This window comes from Aedes aegypti, chromosome 2 (assembly GCF_002204515.2).
Source record: "Aedes aegypti strain LVP_AGWG chromosome 2, AaegL5.0 Primary Assembly, whole genome shotgun sequence".
Classification (NCBI taxonomy): domain Eukaryota; kingdom Metazoa; phylum Arthropoda; class Insecta; order Diptera; family Culicidae; genus Aedes; species Aedes aegypti.
The window spans coordinates 192,453,582-192,474,329 of NC_035108.1; the positions used below are offsets into that span (position 1 = coordinate 192,453,582).

General features: G+C 35.9%; 2 protein-coding genes across 10 annotated transcripts in view; one reads left to right on the plus strand and one right to left on the minus strand.

The window, feature by feature from the left end:
- Positions 1-20,748, plus strand: part of LOC5575476 (HIV Tat-specific factor 1) — a 272,213-nt gene that overhangs the window by 159,363 nt on the left and 92,102 nt on the right. The window lies entirely within an intron of this gene.
- The window catches only part of LOC5577147, a 408,487-nt gene that overhangs the window by 90,728 nt on the left and 297,011 nt on the right, over positions 1-20,748 (minus strand). For 6 of the 8 annotated variants that reach the window (XM_021843543.1, XM_021843539.1, XM_021843538.1 and 3 more), the window contains one exon: positions 3,426-3,452. The exons of the other annotated variants lie outside the window; for them this stretch is intronic. The gene's annotated coding sequence lies outside the window, so the exon portion shown is untranslated. The remainder of the gene's footprint in view (positions 1-3,425; positions 3,453-20,748) is intronic. 8 annotated transcript variants of the gene reach the window in all.

Below are 20,748 nucleotides of genomic sequence, written 5' to 3' on the forward strand. Positions count from 1 at the left end.
CAGGGTTCCGTGGAATAAACCTGGAGATATTTTTAGTAAAATTTCTCAAGATATAGCTGGTGAAACGCTTGGAAAAATATGTTAGTGAAATCCCTAGAGCAATAGCTCAAGGAATTCTTGGAGGAACCCCAGGCAATTTCCCAGAAAGAATTATCAGATGAGGTCTTGAATAAAAATCTCAAGATATTTTGGGAGAAGCATCTTGAAGAATTCCATGTGAAATTACTGGTAAAATGCTGAATCTCTGAGTAATACTTGAAGGAATTCCTGGTTGACTTCTCTGAAAAACTCACGGAGAAATTTGTGGGCAAATACCTAGAAGAATAGCCGTAGATTCTTAAAAAAAAAACATTTGATGATTTCCTATGTAAAAATCTAGAGAATTCCTCGTATAATATCTGAAGGAAAGTTTGTAAGTATATCTGAAGCAATCCTATCCTTTGAAAATTTTGTGGAGTAGGTATCCCTGTAGGATTTCTCAGATGAATACAGGAATCTCTTTACTGAGTATACCGTTATTTTCTAAAAAATGAGTTTTTATAATGTTCTTAAGAAAATGTGGACCACGTTAAACAAGAAGATAGATGTAGAAGCTATAGCTATAGTTACTGTCGAAAGTTTTATTTCAATGCTTTTAATGTCTACATAAAAAACAAGAAAAAAAGTTTCAAACTCGATTCATAAGGTTTAGAGTGTCCATTTCCCGGAGATTTTGCTCGTCCCGGGATTCGGGACAAAAACCTATGCTTGTCCCGGGATTTATCAGATTTTCAACAAAACTAACTTTTCGGTTGAAATGTAAGTACAAATTTAACAACACATTTTTTTTTTTCAATGAAATAAACAGATAACTTTTCAAAATAATATGTTAATTATAGCAAATCACATTTCAGATAAGACTTTCTGATGAAGTAACCTAACAAAATCTAAATTTCGCTTGACACATTACGGGTTTGAATTTGGATTCAAATTCTCTATAACACTTATAAATGAAAGAATGATGAAAACTCAAGTCATAATTTTAAAGCAATTTGCCTCAAACATTTGAAAAGTCATAACAACTTTAGAACAAAAGAAACGAATAAAGATCATTGGAGGTATTGTAGATCATGCTAAAAGTTAATTACTGAAAATTTTTGATTAAAGTTAACTGCCGTGAATCGAAAGTCAGTCCCATCTGAATTTTTATCAAAAATGAGTTGATATAAGTTTTCATTGTAACTTCTAATAATCTTCAGCTGCTTTTTGTTCAGTAAAAATATGAAAGAAACACCAAGTCGAATTGTTCTATAATGAAAGAGAAAACCCATGTAAGTCCCACAGCAGATTTTCGCATCGTGTAACACAAAAATAAATCGTTATTTGGTCATTTTTATATTTTTCTTGTAACGGTAACGGAGTGAAAAGCAAATTATGAAAGTTTCATTGAAATCGAAACATGTTCCAATCTCCTGGAATTTTTTGAATAATTGTATGGAAAACGGGATTTAAAACTTCTCAGTCAATTTTCTCAATGCCTACTTTTCACAGATGGTACTGACTTGCGATTTGCGGCAGTTTAGGTATACTTTCATTTTTTTATCTCAGCATAGGCTTATAAAAACGGCTAATGTTGAAAAGAAAAGCATTAAAGCTTTGCAACCAGACAAATAAACATGTGTTTTTTTCTACTTGGTATTGATCTTTTCATGAAAATAATTATTCGTTTATTCTCTTTTTCATGATGCTTTTTACTTTATCAAATAAATATGACCTCAGTAGCTTTAAAAAACCCCACTGCTGAAATGAATAAAAAGTGCCAAGGATAGGATCCGGCCGGCTCCCTACTATATGAACAACACACGTGGTGTACACAGCATCTTTTCCAAAAGATAGTTTGAATCAGGTCCTAAAGCCATGTCCCAATTTTAATACCAACAGTTAAAGTATAGGCCAGAAATACATGTTTACTGAAATTATAAATATTTTTCGTTGATTTAGGTCCAAAAAACATTTTCAGGGATTTCGATTCTGTCACACCGCTAGCTTTGAACTCAAATGTTGGGTGTATTTTGGTTACGTGTCCCTTCCGAAATGTCAGATAGGAAGAACCCCAGTGCTAAAAATTGAAACCTCTGTTGCTAGTTGAACGTCAAACTTGATCGAAAATATCAAGGTTCAAATACAGCCATTCCATGAAAAACTTATCTAGAGGGTCACCGAATTCCGAATTTGCTATTTTGTTCCTTATCCGAAATAAGGATACACGTGTTTTTAGATTTTTTGATTAGGGTGACTTAATGAAGGATTTAGTGAAAACAAAATTATATCATTAATTTTAGGACTCTTTTAACCAGTCTAAATTCAAAATTGTTATGTATGCACTTAACAAGTTTAATAACGACGAAAAAAGGTACTTTAGGTTACTGCATTTATTCTATTATCAAATATAATTCCCAATAAAGGAATAAATTAACCTAATTAGCAGTAATTAATATCGACACACCTCCTGCTTCCTAGCCCAGGCTCAAATCTACTTAAGAGCGATGGCTTGTCAGTGTAATTGCTTTTTCCTGTTCCCCTATCACGAGAACCTTTAACCTTTGATTTTCTTTTCTCTTTTCTTCTGATCGGAAATGTACGCGACATCCTGCTCAATACTTTGAAATAACTGAGTACTGGAGAATTCCGCTTCTCAGATAACAGCGAGAAAGTACACCTTTGTCAGTGCTTGACTTTTTTTTTTGCCATAATCCTCTCCGGCAACGAGGTACACAGTTGAAAAATGTTGTAGAAAATTTCAACGCCCATTCTTTTATTTTCAAATCAAATTCGCTGTGAATATATACTATCCATGTAATATTTAACCATATAAGTTGAAAATTAAATGTACTTATGTTTACATGATGTTTTAAAAATACATCAGTTTGGTTTTTTTTACAGCACACTGCATTAAAATTTATATTTTTTTTATAATATTTTTTTCTGTGTGTATTACGTGGGAGTCCAGTTCACTCATTGGCACTGACATTCGAACTTTTCTCCACGTCCATGTTAATGCTATTATTGTTGTACAACTGAAGTGCTGCTGCAGTTGACATCGACCCAATTTATGGAGCGACGGGCTTTGAAAAAGCACTTGCGAGGAAGCCTCCACCGACTGACTTTTCGTTCAAGGTCTGCATCGCTATACCTCTCCTCCTATACTCCGGTCTGATATTATAGTTCTCGAGAACCGGTCATCGAATAGTGAAGCGCGCGCTGAATTGGCTGACCATTGCGCCCAAGCTGCTTATAGTGCAGTTGGCGGGCAATTTAGCGACAAGTAAGATTTATGCTCTGCTAATTGGGCGAATGCAGTTGGTATGGAGATCTCATTTTGGGGCGTATAATTTAGGTGATGTATTAATAGTTTCATGCGTTTGAATGTGATATGCTATACTTACATTGATGGTTCAGTGCGTGGATGGGATCTGCAAGAAAAATAAAACTAATGTTAAACATTTTGATAAAAGAAATGTCGTTAATAATTTTCATTTGGACTGAAATTCGCTTTTGGAAGGGTAAAAACTTATAGATTTGGCACAAAGGAGCTAAAACTTCGATGAAGGTATTTGTTTTTTTTTCTATCTTTATTAACGAGATTTTTAGCCCTGGGCTAGTTCATCTCGGGACCAACGGCTTTACTTCCCTTCCGAAGGAAGTCGTCACTATAACTTTTACGTCATAAGTGACTATCTCGGGGATGGGATTCGATCCCAGCTCCTCGGCGTGAGAGGCGTGTGTTCTAACCACTACACCAGGTCCGTCCCCCAGGTATTTGTTAACATTATTTCATAAAACAAATCAATGTTTGTAAAAAAGTGTATAAATCATTAGGCGCCGTCCACAAATTACGCAACGCTCTAGGGGGAAGGAGGGAGTAGGCTCAAGCGTTACGGCTCATAAAAAAATCTGAAATTTTGAGGGGGTCAAAAAATTCATATTTTAGCGTTACGCAATAAATGAACGCAGCCTTATAGCAAAAGTTGATGCTATGCTCTAATCAAACCTCTTACTACAAAATGCACCTAGAATATATTTTAGTAGAAAAAGGACAATTTACGAATCAGACTTTGATTATTTTTATGGAGTTTTAGAAAATTTATGGTTACTTAGTGTACATTTCTTTGACTTTCCTGGAAGCGCAATGCCAAGAACAACCGGTTCTCTTTAATTCTCACAGCTCTCGAATTTTGAAGGATGTTGTCTATGAGTCAGAGTTAAGGCTCAAATCTCTATATTAGGTTTTAGACAACACTTAGTCAATGGTCTTGGACTGTAACACCTACAAATTTAGGCAACTTTCCCGATGCCTAATGTTTATTTATATAATTAGATAATTGACAAGTTTGTAGTTCTCAATACTATCTACTGGTATACACATTGTGAAAAAAATCTGTCTCATGACAGTCTGATCTGTTTATTTTAAAGAAATAGGTATTGCTTTTATGACTAACCAATTTAAAATTGAATAGCATTTGAAGACTGTATAAGCCTTTCCAAAATGTCTGTCACTGAACCAAACTAAACGACCTCGACAGGCGATCGTTTCCACAAAATCCCTCAAACAACAATGTAACCAAAAGTGGATCGAGCCGTATCAGCAAGCTACCTAGAAAATCCATTTGTCACCGCAGAAGCATGAATGAGCTTTCAACGCCTTGCCCAAGCCTCCCGTTCCTTTCAAGCAAGATAGTGACGACAGTCAGTGGACCAACTGGCAGTGCCAAATCCAATGCAAACCCACCACATCCAATTAAGGTATAATCTGGCTATCTTATCTTAATTACTCGCCCAAGTCGGTAGCCTAACAACACCTTCCACCACTATCGGCCGACTTCGTATCGAGCTCGCAAATCAAGCTTTCGTCGTTACAATTATTCAGAGCTGGCCAGCTATCTGGAGCGCCATAACCGGTGCCGTCTATCCTGAGCTGTAGTGTGATTAGCAAAACAAACGTTGACGTGTTGATTCAGCCTTACAGCCCTAACCGTCACTTCATCCCTCCAACTCTGCGGCACGTGACATTGTTCCAAATTGGTCGTTCCAGAAATCCCTAAATGTAAACGTGACTTTGGAGCCAAATTTGAAATCAATTTTTGTCACCCCCGAACCGAAACCGAGAAACCGAGAACACTTTCTAATTCTATGTCTACACGAAGCGGTTGGGTCCTTTCATGATTCCCAATCCGACAAACTAGGCTGTTTGTCGATGAAGCGATTTGCCACGGTCACGAGGTCACTCTTCCGTGCTGCTGCCGCCATATCCGATCTGGTTGATTTATGTGTTTAACAACACTAGGCAACACCCAGAATTTTCGTAACACGTACAGTTTTCTGAGAAAAAATGTTGTTTTTAATTCAGAAGTTATCATGTTTTAATAAAAAATAACGGTTTTATTTGAAAACAATCGATTACATCTGCATATCGAAATCTATGTTTAGAATGCACATGAAAATTTTCGTTCAGATCATTCAAACATTGAAATATTTATACTACGCAAAATTTTCGAAAATTCGTTACATTAAACATTAAACTTATTTTAAAATATTTTTCTTCTTATTTCTGGCGTTACGTCCCTACCTAGACCGAATTGGCTTCTCAGCATTGTAGGACTAATACAAATAATATATCGACTAAATATTGATATTTAATTGAAGTTTGATTTGATTTATGTTTGAAATATACGAATGTGTCACAGTTGTTCGGATTTCGATTCAAAAGTGTCCGAACTTAAAAAAAATTCTAGCATCAGTATCCGCTGTTTTAGTAAAAACACTACTAATATTGAAAAATGCTTCACTAACATCAAGATCTGGTGTATATATATGTGTAGAATAACTAAACTGCAAGAATATTCTTACAAAACATACTTAAAAAAGAGTTTGAACTTTTGTGTCAGCTTAAGCGTCCGGATATTGATGCATTACTATAATTTGCGAAATTTTAGAAAATTCCCTCAACGACCACATATAATTGAGAACGTAAACAAAGTCGTACTAAGAAAAAAACTTTTACGCATCAATGTGTGCATGATATTCGGTGTAGAATACGATTCCTGTGATTGCGATTGTTTTACGCCGCACTGCGTGTGAGCCGTCATGCATTTATTCGGTCACAAGTAATTGTGCTTATACACCCCAACCTCTTTATACGACCGTTATCGGGGGGTCGTAAAAAAATCAGGGTTATAATTATGTTTCTGAAAAATGCAACGTCTAGATGCGGAAATATTGATTCGAGATATTCGGCAAAGTTGAAGCATGGGTTGAGAACTTTCTAAAATGGCCGTTCAAGATTTCATATTTTGGTAATATATGGCAACACTGCTCGATTGTTTTATGGGGGTGTGATATGCAAATACCAAAAAAAAATTGGAGATAACGATACCGAATGTTCACCAAAGTTGAAGGGAGTGTTGCGTGCCATACAGTCGGCCGAATCACAAACGTTCATGTGGCTGGCAACACTGTTTAAGAAGAATAAAGGAAAGATCAAAACCATCAAACTTGAGCGGAACAGAAAAATATAATGCTTAGCAACATAGCAATACTCTTCAACTGTAATCCAGTTTTTCGTGGAAGGTTCAAAATTTTTTTCGTAGCTGGCAACATTGCTTCATTGAAATTGCGCCACCAGGCAGTACAAGTGTGCATGCAACTATTGTTTTGCGGATATCTCAGGATCCTGACCACTTAGAAAGATGGCGTCTTCGGCAAAGTTGTTCAGTAGCTCAAGGACTATCATTATTCTAGCCAAGAGATTCGAGATTTTGCCACCAGGTGGCGCTAGTGAGCATAGAATTTTTGTTTTGCGGATAGGTCAGGATCCTGACCAATTAGAAAAATGGCGTCTTCGGCAAAGTTGTTCAGTAGCTCAAGCGCTATCATTATAAAAGCTATGAGATTCAAAATTTTGCCACCAGGCGGCGCTAGTGAGCATGAAACTTTTGTTTTGCGGTTATCTTAGGATCCTGGCCACTTAGAAAGATGGCGTCTTCGGCAAAGTTGTTCAGTAGCTTAAGAAATATCTTTATAAAAGCTATGAGATTCAAAATTTTGCCACCAGGCGGCGCTAGTGAGCATGAAACTTTTGTTTTGCGGATATCTCAGGATCCTGGCCACTTAGAAAGATGGCGCCTTCGGCAAAGTTGTTCAGTAGCTCAAGCACTATCTTTATAAAAACCAAGAGATTCAAGATTTTGCCACCAGGCGGCGCTAGTGAGCATAGAATTTTTGTTTTCCGGATAGCTCAGGATCCTGGCCACTTGGAAAGATGGCGTCTTCGGCAAAGTTGTTCTATAGTTCAAGGACTATCATTATAAGGGTTACCCTTAATCTACAAGTATATGGATGAATAAATGAAATGAAATGAAATAAAAGCCAAGAGATTCGAGATTTTGCCACCAGGCGGCGCTAGTTAGAACAAAAATTATATGCTCACTAGCGCCACCTGGTGGCGGAATTTCAAATCTCATAGCTTTTATAAGTGGCCAGGATCTTGAGATATCCGCAAAACAAAAGTTTCATGCTCACTAGCACTGCCTGGTGGCAAAATTTTGAACTTCATAGCGTTTATAATGATAGTCCTTGAGCTACTGAACAACTTTGCCGAAGACGCCATCTTTCTAAGTGGTCAGGATCCTGAGATATCCGCAAAACAAAAATTTCATGCTCACTAGCGCTCAAAAGCTTTCATTTTAGCGTTGCGTAATGAATGGACGCTGCCTAATGAAGTTTAGCTATTGTAATGTCTACTCAATAAAATTCGTGCTCAACTCAGACAAATCTTTAATTTCTAGTTGGTCTGTCCTAGACCATTGAAGGGAATGGCGTAACATTCGGTTGAAGGTGGCCTAGATGGGTGATAGCTCAACCTCGGAAGAAATTATTTCCAAACAACTCTTTGGTCTTGAAAAAGAACGTTTGGTTCGGCTGGAAAAGGAAAGTAACAAGGAAACTACTTAACTTCGATTTATTCGCGATGTTAACTTTTAGAAATGAGGACTGCAACTAAACTGAATTGGGAAACACATCGATTTTTATAGCAAATGCAGAAATCCAGAATGTTCTTCGCTATGAGCGTTAGGATACAAGGTTGAATTCACATGCCCGGTTCATTTTCGCAGCTATGTAGTTGCGATCACTAGTTTTAGAGTAAAACATACACAGCTTAAAAAATGTTGTAAATTTAAGTTTATTTTCATACACATATTTGGAGCATCAAAATAAAATTTCAACAACCAATCCATTATTTTTCAATCGAATTCACTTTAAATTTACACGATCATGCAATATTCAACCATTTTTAGTTGAAAATTGAATGTATATTCATTTAAATTTACATGATGCTGTAATAACATACGAATTTGATTTATTTTTGCAGTAGGCTTCAGTTTACATCATATTGAAAATTAAATATTTTTTTTCTGTGTAGTGATGCCATATAATTAGGTGATTTAGTGAAAACAAATTTTAGTATTTTTAACCGCTTTTAACTATATAGTGAAACTTCCATTAGTCGAGGTTTCATGACTCGATATCGATTCATGGAACCATACTAAAAATAAAATGTCATGATGAAAATGCTTATTTCTCTCACATGTTATCACATTTTCCCTCGGTGCTAGACAAAACAATAAAGGAATAATATTTTTGATAAGGTCATATCCATTGTGATTGTATTCTGAGAGAGTGCTGCCAACTTCGAATATAATGTGGCGAGGAACGCGTCATGAGCCCTTTTTATATGGCATTCTCGATAATTTAAAGTAAACTGATAAGACGAAATTGACTCGCTTTTTGAGCTTCATTGAATTCTAAGATGTTTGTGTCTTATACTTGTTTAGTTTATTTTTTTTATCTTGAGGCGAGAAAAACTTTTTGTTAGTAACACTTTTTTTTTCTCTGAAAGTGCCCATTTTGCGATGCATGGATGGTTGGTAGTACATATAATTAACTTGAGACAAAATTTCATTGGAATAAAAAATGACATTTTTTTTTTAATCGACGTAAAGTTTTGATTTTTTTTTTGTTGTTGGCCTCACATGAGATTATTTTCGCATTTTCATTCAAGAATTTAGACAATTATCTACAAGTCATCGTTTCGTAAGAGTGTCATTTTTTCGATCCAATGAAGGGAAGGGGGAAGAATAATGTTGCATTTGAAACTGGTCCACTGTAAACCGGATATTCCTCTACATCTACACCAGTTCATGCGGGAAGGTATGGGTGCTGGAAATAAATAATTTTATGGTAGATAGGCTTGTTTTGGTTTAGCAGACTGCCTATGTATCAGGCGTAAGGAAAGGCGTGCTATAGTGATGGAAGAATGGAATGCGTGGGGAAACGGTTTCTTGTCCGTCTTTGGTTCTAGCGATTGTTGTGAACAAATAGTTTAAGTGTGATAGATTGAGAGTGGATGATAGAAGCAAGTGATAGAAATAGCGGACTTTGGGGCAAGTGTGTCACCCATGCTTTTTATAAAAACTGCAAAATATATTTTCTCTTTGAGCTTAACAATATGTTCTCTTATAGTTCAGAATACAATGATCAAAATATGATGAAAATTGCTCTACTTTTCATGTATTTACATCGACTTTTGTATGAACAACTTAATTTCAGTGGAATTTTATAAGATTTCGTTGTTTCTAAATAGCGTGGTAAAAGGTAAATAATTAACAGATTTTTCTCACATACTGTACATCGTGAAACTATTCAAATGCATATATTATTGTGACATTTGATCGAAAAAATATTTAGTTTTACATACGAAATCCAGTTTGGTTAAAATCCATACTTATTGGGGCAAGTACGCCACCTATTTGGTAAACGATAAATGTTGGATTGAAATTTATAAAAATGTAAACATCATCGACAAAACTATAATAATAAACCAAAATAAGGAACCAGTAGTGGTTTCTGAAGTATAGTAGGGGAATAGCTAACATGTTTGATCCCAAAGTCTTTTTTTTTCGAATACTCAATAATAATACGTTTTTCGGCGTGTTAAGTACTGTTTAACTTATCTACATCAATATTTTACCATTATTTAGTGCTGATCTAGTGTAATATTATACATATACGCCGTAATAGAAGGGTAATACATGTATCGTATTGAATGGAGACAAAAATATCCATCTTGAAAACAGATATGAGCAGTGTTGTCTAGTGTAATCAAGCAACAATACGACGAACCATCCTCTGTCGAGGTCATGAAATTTCATACCTCTTGTCAAACATTCCGCCACATGTATTTACCCGTAAAGCGAGTAGGGATTATGATTCTGAAGATTTTTCCATTTTTTGCTTGCACTTGACCGCTAAGCTCGACGGGCGCCACTAAGATGAGTTTCAAGAATACGTCTCCACTGCCGGAGAGTGCAAAACTTTAACCCCCTCTTGGTGCTCCTAATGAAGTGGGAAGGTTTCGGTTGAAGTGTGCTAATTTCTTCGCACTTTGCCACTTGGGATGGATGATGCAGGAGATTGCGAGAATCGGTTTATGGAATTGAATTTGGCCAAGCGTCGTGAAACGAGGCAGCGACCGGATGAGTATCAGCGTAAATCAGAATTAATAACGCTTTTGAGGATGCGGTGGATGGCCTTCAAGCTGGCACGATGATGGGATAGGTTGGTGCGATGAAAATAACAAAGTTTTTACAACAACGGGTTTCAAGAAGCAATTTCTTTAAAAATGGTTGTTTCTAAAAGGTTCTTAACTTTGGGCATAAATCTCCTAGAGGTACAATTATTTGAATGGCCCATTTCGCTAAATGGTTATTGTGGTGTTACACCTCCGAAAACTTTAGGAGATAAACCCCATCACTTTTTTTCTTCTTTGGGGGTTCGGAAGGTAAGCTCGAGATGCAACTGTTTCATTATATTTCTTTTCTCGAATTTTAATCCTCTACTACCCGAGTCAGTTGAAGGCCTGGACACCAAATAGCCATAGCAATAAATGGGCAGATATTCAACAAGTCTAAGGTGAGGGCCGTGGGTTCAAATTTCACCAGTCTAGTGTCTTTACACAAAGGGAATTTTCTTTCTTCTTAGATCATATAGTACCTTATGGTTGCCACACGATGTATGAATTAGACCTGTGCGCCGCCGCGCCACGCCGCCGCGCCACGCCGCCGCCGCCGACCCATTTCACGTCACGCCGACGCCGATTGATACATCGGCGGCGCGCCATACGCCGATCAACGTCTCGCCGCCGATTTTGCGTTTTAACGCCGATAAATACATTGACTAAAATAATTTAGAATAATAAAAAAATAACCTAGGTTATTTAGGTATCGACTAAGGATAAAAAAATCGTACATCAATGTTTCAAGGGATTTTCAAAAATTTGTCCCAAAAATCGCCCAGTGGATCCTTCAAAAATTTTTCTACGGATCCCATGGAGAATCTTTTCAAAGTTTCTCTTAAGAATACCTTCTGGAAGTGAATAATTCTTGAGATTCCACCAGGATTTTATTTTTCAAGATTAAGTCTTTCGTGAAATTTTATTTAAATTATTCTAGTGATTGTACCAAGATTTTCTTCGGCGTTTCCTTCAAAAAATTGTTCTCCAAAAATTCCTTACTTTCCAAGAGCTAATGTATACATCGATAGATTTCCACCTCAATGTTTATCATGAGTTCACCCTTATTCATGTAAAATCGTTCAAGGATTGTCCAGAATTTTTGAATGGATTTCTCTATTATATTTTTCGAAAAGAGTCGCTGAGACACCTAGTTCTTGAAATTCTCATAGTAATTTCTTTAGGATTTTTTTAAAGAAATTTCTTCGGGAGTTTTTCTAATAATTGCAAAATTAATTATTGTAGGAGTTGTTTCTAGCACTTCTTCAAAACTGTTCTAACGATGCGGAATAATTTTATTCGAAAATATCAATCACCTTACCAGTGTGTCGCCTTAAAAAACTACTATGAACTAGGAGAATAAATAACTTACGGCACATTTATTCTGTCAAAAAGTCCAAAAATTTGTTCAACTATTCCTACAAGTTGTTTTTTTAAGGAATCCTAACATTGATTATTTTTTGAGTTTTTCTAATAAATCGTACAATAGTCACTTCAAGAATTCCAACAGTAATTCCGCATTGCATTTTCTCAGGAATTATTCAATATGTTTCTTTATTATTCCTGGAGTTTCTTCTGGGATTTCTCCGATGCATAGGGTGCTTAAATGTTTAATGAAATCTTGTTTTTATTCAATAACACGGAATAGCATGTTACTGCAACTTCTTTAGCAATTTTTCGAGCTCAAATAACGGCTATATCATATTTAAATTTTAATTTAAAAATTAGGTCCATAAATGAACCTTGACATTTTTGATCATGTTTGACGTTCGCTTAGTCGATAAAAACACCACAGGGGCTGTAGTTTTAACACTGGGGTTGTTCCTATCTGACATTTCGGAATGCACACGGAAAACAAAATACACCCAACATTTGAGTTTAAGCCAAGAGGTGTGACAAAATCTAAAAAAACATAACACATGTTTTTTGGACTTAAACAAACGAAAAACATTTAAAAATTGAGCAAACATTTGTTTTTAGCCTAAACTTAAGCGTTTGGCACTAGAATTGGGACAGGGCTTTAGGATCCTATTCTCCAGAAGTTCTTACACGGTAATCTTGAGATGTTTTCTTCATAAGTTTCATGCAAGAATTTTTCTAGATTATGCTCTAATTACTTCAGTGGTTCAGTCAGAATTTTGTTAAATATTCTTGCACGAATTCCTGCAGAGCTTCATGCACTTATTTTCCAAAATTTCATTCTGAAAATTCTTTTAATATATCCTTACAATTTTTTTCACTAAATGCTTGAAAAGATTTTTCTATATAATCCTTGAATTATTTCTCCAGAGTCTTTTAAGGAACTATTTCTTGAGCATGTTCAGAGGTTTACAAAGAAAGTTTGCAAGAATTCCTCTTATAAAATTTGTAGATATTCCACCAGGGGATCTCGTATGAAATTCAGTGTTTCTTTGAACTTTGAAGAATACTTCCATAAATCAGTGAGTTGCTCTTCTCTCTTTAAAAAGGTGTCATGCCATCAATATTCATGAAAACTCCTCTTAAAAATATATAACTATTAGTTCTCAAAAATATTTTTCAGGGTTTGCTATAGTACTCCATTCACCGTGCGCATATGCAAATTTCTACAGAATATTTATACAATATTCGCAAATTATTCTTTTGGCAGCAAATTAAGATAAAACTGATGAAATGAGGTAGTTCTTGTCACAAAACATTTTCGAAAAAACTAGTGTATGCAGTCAAAATCATGTGAATTCCGTTTAATAATGCGATTTTTCAATACTCTTAGTAGAAACGCCAAAAATTAACATTTTTCATTTCAACATTAGAGTATCACATTTTTCATTATTTCAACAAGTTTTCGCTGCAGATACTTCTAGTAAGATGTATTTCATCGTATGAGGTGAGCCATGAGGTTTTATGCAAATCAGATTTTTTTTCTTGCGATTCAGTAGAAACACAAATGCACGGTGAATGGACCCTTTTCAATATTTATGGTTCCTTTTACCGTGCCTTAGTATAAAAGGCTTAAAATTATTGGGTAATATTGAGTTTATTGTTATATCGCGATTTAACTACTTTATATTTAGTTTTTGAGCAAATATGAAATGGTTTGAACAAAACAGTCAAACCTCCTATAACGATTTTGATGAAAAATAAGTGATTTAGTTATTTTTTCAACTTTCTATGATTTTTATTTTAACATAAGATTTGAATACCCTTAAAAGTGAGTGCGCATACTACTAGCAACATATTTTCTCCACCAACAACGTTTCTTCAAGGTACAACATTAAATCATGTCGAAAACTATACGCACGGTAGATGGTGATATAGAATGGTGCGAGGCGACCTTAACATGATATTTGTAAACATATTTTTTGAGTATTTTTTTGTTATGCATCGCTGATTTTTTATTTTTCCCTGAATTATGATATAATTGCACGCTTCGTAGTGGTATTCTAGTTCGCTTATAATGATTCGTAAAAAAATATAATTTATTGAAATGCATATATTTGTTTAATGACGGTAATTTATTCTGTCATTCTCATTGGAAACCTTGAAGAAATGGATGGACATTAGGCTGTCCCTTATTTTTCGTAAATGCAAAATGTTAAAAGTTCGTCATTGTAAAGTGCTTGTTTTGGTAAGAAAAAATCACTTAAAAATTTGAAGTCCGTACATGGACGCTAAGTGGTCCCCCAACGACCCTAAAGCTATTAGGTAGAGATGAAACCTGTGCGACAAATCGAGCTCGCTGCTCTACGCAACATGAGTACGAAAAGCCACTAGTAACAAATTGATAATCAGCATGGACTTTTAAGTAAAATAATATTTTATATCTCCATAACACTGCACGCTGACATAAAATTCAAAACTACAAAGGGATCGTTCAAATATTACGTAACGCAACAGGGCGAGGGGGGGTCTTCCGTAGTGTTACGGTCCTTACAAACATTTTTTTTCAGTTTCAGTTGTTATGTGGTAGAGGGAGGGGGTCTTAAATTGACAAATTTTGCGTTTCGTAATATTTAAATCATCCCAAAGAAAACAAACTTCTATGCTGATTATCAACGCGCGCAGAACAATTTGTTACTGGTGGTATTTCGTACTCATGCTGCGTGCACTAGAGCAGCGAGCACGATTACGCTCAAGGGGTCATCTACACGAAATAAATTCAGGGCCGTTGGGGGACCACTTGGCGTCCACGTACGGACCTCACATTTTTACCTGTTTTTTTTTTTCTTACCAAAAAGAGCACTTTACAATGACGAAGTTATAATATTTCGCATTTTCGAAAAATAAGGGACGGCCTAATGGACATGGATTTTTCTTCGAATAAGTGGCTTTGGTATCTTCCGTTAGTATGACAGGAACAAATACGGGATAACAATTTCAGACGCTTGAGTACGGTCGTCCCGCCGCTTTGGATCAATGTTTGATGAAGTACAGAATTATTCATCATATAATTTTGGAATACAGTACTAACCCGATTTTGTAAGTCCCTTTTTCAGAAATCTTGTTGTTCTCACTGTTTGATTAATGAATTTCAACCAAGTATTTTTTTAGTCATGTTAAAGCTACTATTAATATTCATAACAAGGCAAATATAGAATATTAATCAATGGTTTATATTTTGAAGGAGAGCTTCACAAAGTTTTGGAAAAGAGGCTGACAAAATCTGGGCATCTAATGTAAACAACATTTTAACTACGTGAAATGATACCAGAATAAACATTAGTTATATTGGAAACTAATGTTGATACTGTGATGCCGCAGATTTTGATTACTCTGGTTCTTATCATTTTGATCATTTTAACAGTTAAAATGTCAAAACTGAAAGCAGAAACCTGTTCCTAAGAAATCAAATTAAAAACGATTTTTGCCATAAGTGACAGTGATGTTAAATGTCATGAACATCACGTGACTCTGACAATTGAATAATGCGAATATCTTCCATCCCTGCGGAAAAAGTCATTGGAAAATGTTTTTCTTTGGTGATCATATCTGAACTTCTTGCAGTTGGCCATATATTGGCTTAGAAAAACGCTATAAGCACTTCAATGTTTTCGAAATTTCGACATTTAACAGCTCTCAGTGAAAGCAATTTGAAAATTTGAAAACTTTTTCCGCATTAAGGACATTGGGAACTCATTGAGGTTACACATATTTTTGACTGGCATTGAAATAAAGTCATCAAAAGTATTTATTTTTTATTAGTATGTAGCACTTTTGAGTTATAGTTATATAAAATTGTTACAATAATAAAAAAATGGTAGAAGAACAAAATATGATATCGAACTTAAGATAATAATAATTGATACCAAACAAAGATATCATTTTACTGCTGAAAGCAATTTATGTTTTCAACATGCTTTCTTCATGATGTTGAACTTTGCTCGAGTAATCTAAACAGCACGCAAGAAACTATGATAGAAATTTGTACATGTTTTCTGTTCCGAGAAAATAAAATACCGACAACATCTAAAGCTGTGATTAATTATTGTGGAATATTATGAACGATTCTATAGATATGAATATCAGATAAGTTTATTCAAAAAGTAAAGCGAAAAGTCCAGTAAACTGCTACAAAAATACAAACAAAATTTTGCACAAAATTAAATTACTTTTATTCAATTTTCTTAAATAAAAAGTTCGAATAATCAGGTCAGATAATAGGTCAATATAATCTTAGTAGCAACAATGGGGATATAATATATTATATGATAGTTTTACTAGTGCTGAAACTAGGATTTTTTATATAAACTTCCAAACTTTGAATTCTTACCAAAATGACTGAAAGTATTCCTGTACTCTATTTCAATCATAAGATTGTAAGACAGATATGGGAAATGGAATTTCAAGTTCGGTTTCGATTGCATTTGTACGCATACGGTTTCATAAGTTATATGTTCGATTTTTTTTAATGTTCAATTTTTGTCCACGCCGATGTACGCCGCCGCCGCCGCCGCCGAAAATTGTCAACGGCGTGACGCCGATGACGCCGCCGCCGCCGGTACAAAAATGCTCTGACGCCGCCGCCGACCAAAAATATTTCGGCGCACAGGTCTAGTATGAATGCATAAATGCTAAATTTGCAAAGAAAGCTTTCAGTCAAAAACTGTGGAATTACTCATAATCTGAGAACCAGGCTCTGTTCACGTTGGGATGTAATGTCAGAACATAATAAGAAAAGGATACCATTACACTTCTTCGAACGTTTTGATATTTTTGAAAATTTGTTAGAAATACATGTTTCATTATGATGTTTTTTCGAACCTTCTGAGAAAAATATTAAACATAATTAAAAGTAGCTTTCAGTATACTATGATTATTATATATCTTTTGTCAGACATACCTATTTCGATTGCCACTTTTGGGTTTCCTTCGTATCAGTCACATCTACCAAGAAGTTTTGTTTTGTAACCCGCAACAAGAGACATTAAAAAGACAGTTAAGACAAATCGTTAAATGTAATCTCCAAATGACAAAGTACAAGCTCAGCTTCGCTAGCCTAGTTGAATATTCCTGTAAAAGGCATCAACGATTATCTCGAGAATCATTTCTAACAGTTTTTCTGTAATGGGCTTATATAAATTTATAAATTAAAAGAAATACAGATTTTTTCACTTTCAACGAAAGATAATCTGAAAATTAAACCATTCAACATAATGACGCTCGTTTTCCAGAGATGATTCGTGATACCAGCTTCGCCCCAATTTCCAACAATTTGAATCCTATTATCCAAATCAATTCGATTATTCACCGTGCACGGGAGAATGAAACGCTGAGAGAAACAACCTTGAATTTTTGAATTGATTAAGAAAACTGTGCTGCGGTTCGTGATGTTGCATTCGGATCCGAATGGAAACAAAAAGGGAAAACACCGTCCGTCGCCATCAGCTGAAGAGGATGCTGTTTTCCATCATTATTCTATCCACATCGGAGCTGAGTCTGGGGGCTATATGGCAACATTATATCACTGGACTACCTCAACAACAAATGTATAAAGCAATCGCGATATTTCACTGCGATGCGGCATTTCCGTTGTGTATCGGGAACGGGAAATGAGCAAATTATGTTTAAACCTTTCTTAATGGCGTGCATTGAGCTTATATACTAACTTTTTCTTTGAAAAGTGGAGAATGTACAAATTGTAGAGTTTTGTAATATAAAACATCTTCATTAAACAGATGTGTTCCATATGTCAATCTATCCAGCAGGATACTTTTCACAAAAATGAAAACTAGTGCCGTATCGTCAGAGTACCAACTGTACCATTACACATCTCGCGGGATTTTGAACGTACCTCACGTTTTCATCAAAAATGGTGATCCTGCTGAATATATGGTCGATTTTTCGAAAATCTAGGCAAACCGGTCCAATTTTTTTCGGAAAATGCGTGTACCAACGATGTACCTTCCGGATCTAAACTCGGTTTTAAACGTACTTCAAAATTTTTCATACTTCCTTATATAAACTTTTTTAAATCGCTTTATATGTTTGATAATTGCCCAAAATCGGATTCCTTGTAAAATTTTAGCCCAAAAACATGTAAAAGCTTTAGTTTGACAACTTTATGGAAAAAAAACGTTATTTCTGAACGCTATAAATAAGATTTTGAATAAACCCCTTAATGTATACTACAAGATGTGTTCGTATATTTGCCTGGATGTATGCAACACTCAACATTAAACATAGAAGAACAAACATAACCCGTGATGTGAACGGGTTTAATATGTAACGTTAGAAAATATATGATACTTAGGGATACATACAGTGAGAGGCAAAATAAAGTGCCCACCTTACCAGTTTTCGAATTTCTCTCATTGATTTGGTTCAAATTAAAGTTAACACACCTAAATCTTTTGTGATATTTTATTTTTGATGTTCTTTTAAAGTTGCACTTACGAAATTTTGATTAAAAAAAGAATTTTACTTAAAGAAAAAGAAAATCAATTTGTATTGAAAAAAAAGTAGTGACAAAAATAAGTGCCCACTTCCTTCTTGGCCCCAGAAAAGATGATTTAAGAAAAATAAAAAGCAATTTAATAGTTAATGTGTCCTCCTTTGGCCTTAAGGACTTGCTGGAGGCTCTTCGGCATGCTTTTCACCAGGTTTTGTAGGTGTTGTGGATCTAGTTCTTCCCAGGCGCGCTCCAAGGCTTCAAAATAATTATTTTTGTTGGTAACACCAGTTTTTTCAACCCTAGCATCGAGAATCGCCCACAAATTCTCGATGGGGTTGAGGTCTGGGCTTTGTGGAGGCCATTCCAGCGGTTTAATCCGACAAGACCGGAAGAAAGACTTGGTCTTCTTTCCAGTATGCTTCGGGTCGTTGTTCTAGAGAAATATGAATTTCTCTTCAAGGCCCGTCTGGATCAGCGAAACCTCCAGATTTTCCAGCAAGATGTTAATGTAGGAATCTGCCGTCATTATTCCGTCGATTTTCACGACGCTTCCTACTCCACTCCATGAAAAACACCCCCAGACCATCACATTTCATCACATCACACTTCCATGCGTCACCGTTCCTTGGATGTGGCGCTCCTGAAGCTCGAGCTGTCTAACCGAGAGCGGCGGGCTCGTGTGTGATGCAGAGCACCACATCCAAGGAACGGTGAAGCATGGAGGAGGAAATGTGATGGTCTGGGGGTGTTTTTCATGGAGTGGAGTAGAAAACCTCGTGAAAATCGACGGAATAATGATGGCAGATTCCTACATTAACATCTTGCTGGAAAATCTGGAGGTTTCGCTGATCCAGACGGGCCTTGAAGAGAAATTCATATTTCTCTAGAACAACGACCCGAAGCATACTGGAAAGAAGACCAAGTCTTTTTTCCGGTCTTGTCGGATTAAACCGCTGGAATGGCCTCCACAAAGCCCAGACCTCAACCCCATCGAGAATTTGTGGGCGATTCTCGATGCCAGGGTTGAAAAAACTGGTGTTACCAACAAAAATAATTATTTTGAAGCCTTGGAGCGCGCCTGGGAAGAACTAGATCCACAACACCTACAAAACCTGGTGAAAAGCATGCCGAAGAGCCTCCAGCAAGTCCTTAAGGCCAAAGGAGGACACATTAACTATTAAATTGCTTTTTATTTTTCTTAAATCATCTTTTCTGGGGCCAAGAAGGAAGTGGGCACTTATTTTTGTCACTACTTTTTTTTCAATACAAATTGATTTTCTTTTTCTTTAAGTAAAATTCTTTTTTTTATCAAAATTTCGTAAGTGCAACTTTAAAAGAACATCAAAAATAAAATATCACAAAAGATTTAGGTGTGTTAACTTTAATTTGAACCAAATCAATGAGAGAAATTCGAAAACTGGTAAGGTGGGCACTTTATTTTGCCTCTCACTGTAAATATTAACTATGATATATTAGAAAAGTTTAACGTTATGCAGTAAAGTTTACTAAAGTCACCTGGAAATCATTCCAAGGTTTGTAAACTACATTCCCACTGTACTCACATTGAACGTACATTGATACATTTCATATTTTATAAATAATTTGTATGCATATGGCTTTTCGAGTGGGAGAAATTCTAAGCAAGATAGAAGCCATCGAGTGGAGATATTTCCCAATACAACATAACCCAGCTGACGATGCAACTAAATAGGGCAAGGGACCCAGCACGGATGTAACGTCTCGCTGGTTCCATGGACCCGACTTCCTCTATCAGCCAGAAATAAAGTGGCCGGAACAAAGATCGACGCAGACGCTTGAAACAGATGAAGAATTGAGACGCTGCATGGTACATCGTCAGAAACCATTCGATAATGTCTACAAAATCTGTAAATTTTCTAAGTGGGAACGTTTGCTCAGAACAGCCGCAGCCGTTCACCGCTTCATCGAGAATAGCAAGCGTAAAAGGAGAAAGGGTTGCTAATCATGGGGTATCTACAGCAGGAAGAGTTGCAAAATACAGAAAATAGCCTGTGGCGTACAGTTATCAGCGTACTCAGATGAAGTCACTGTGCTGAAACAAAGAAACGGGACGCCGAAGAAGGCTATCGATAAGACTAGTCCAGTCTACGAGCTGTCGCCGTTCTTAGCCGAATAAGGCGTGATGGGGGTAGACAGTCGCATCGGAGCAGTTCCGTACGTTACATATGACTTTAGGTTTCCGATCATCCTGCCGAGACATCACCATCTCACTAAACTAGTCGTTGACTGGTTT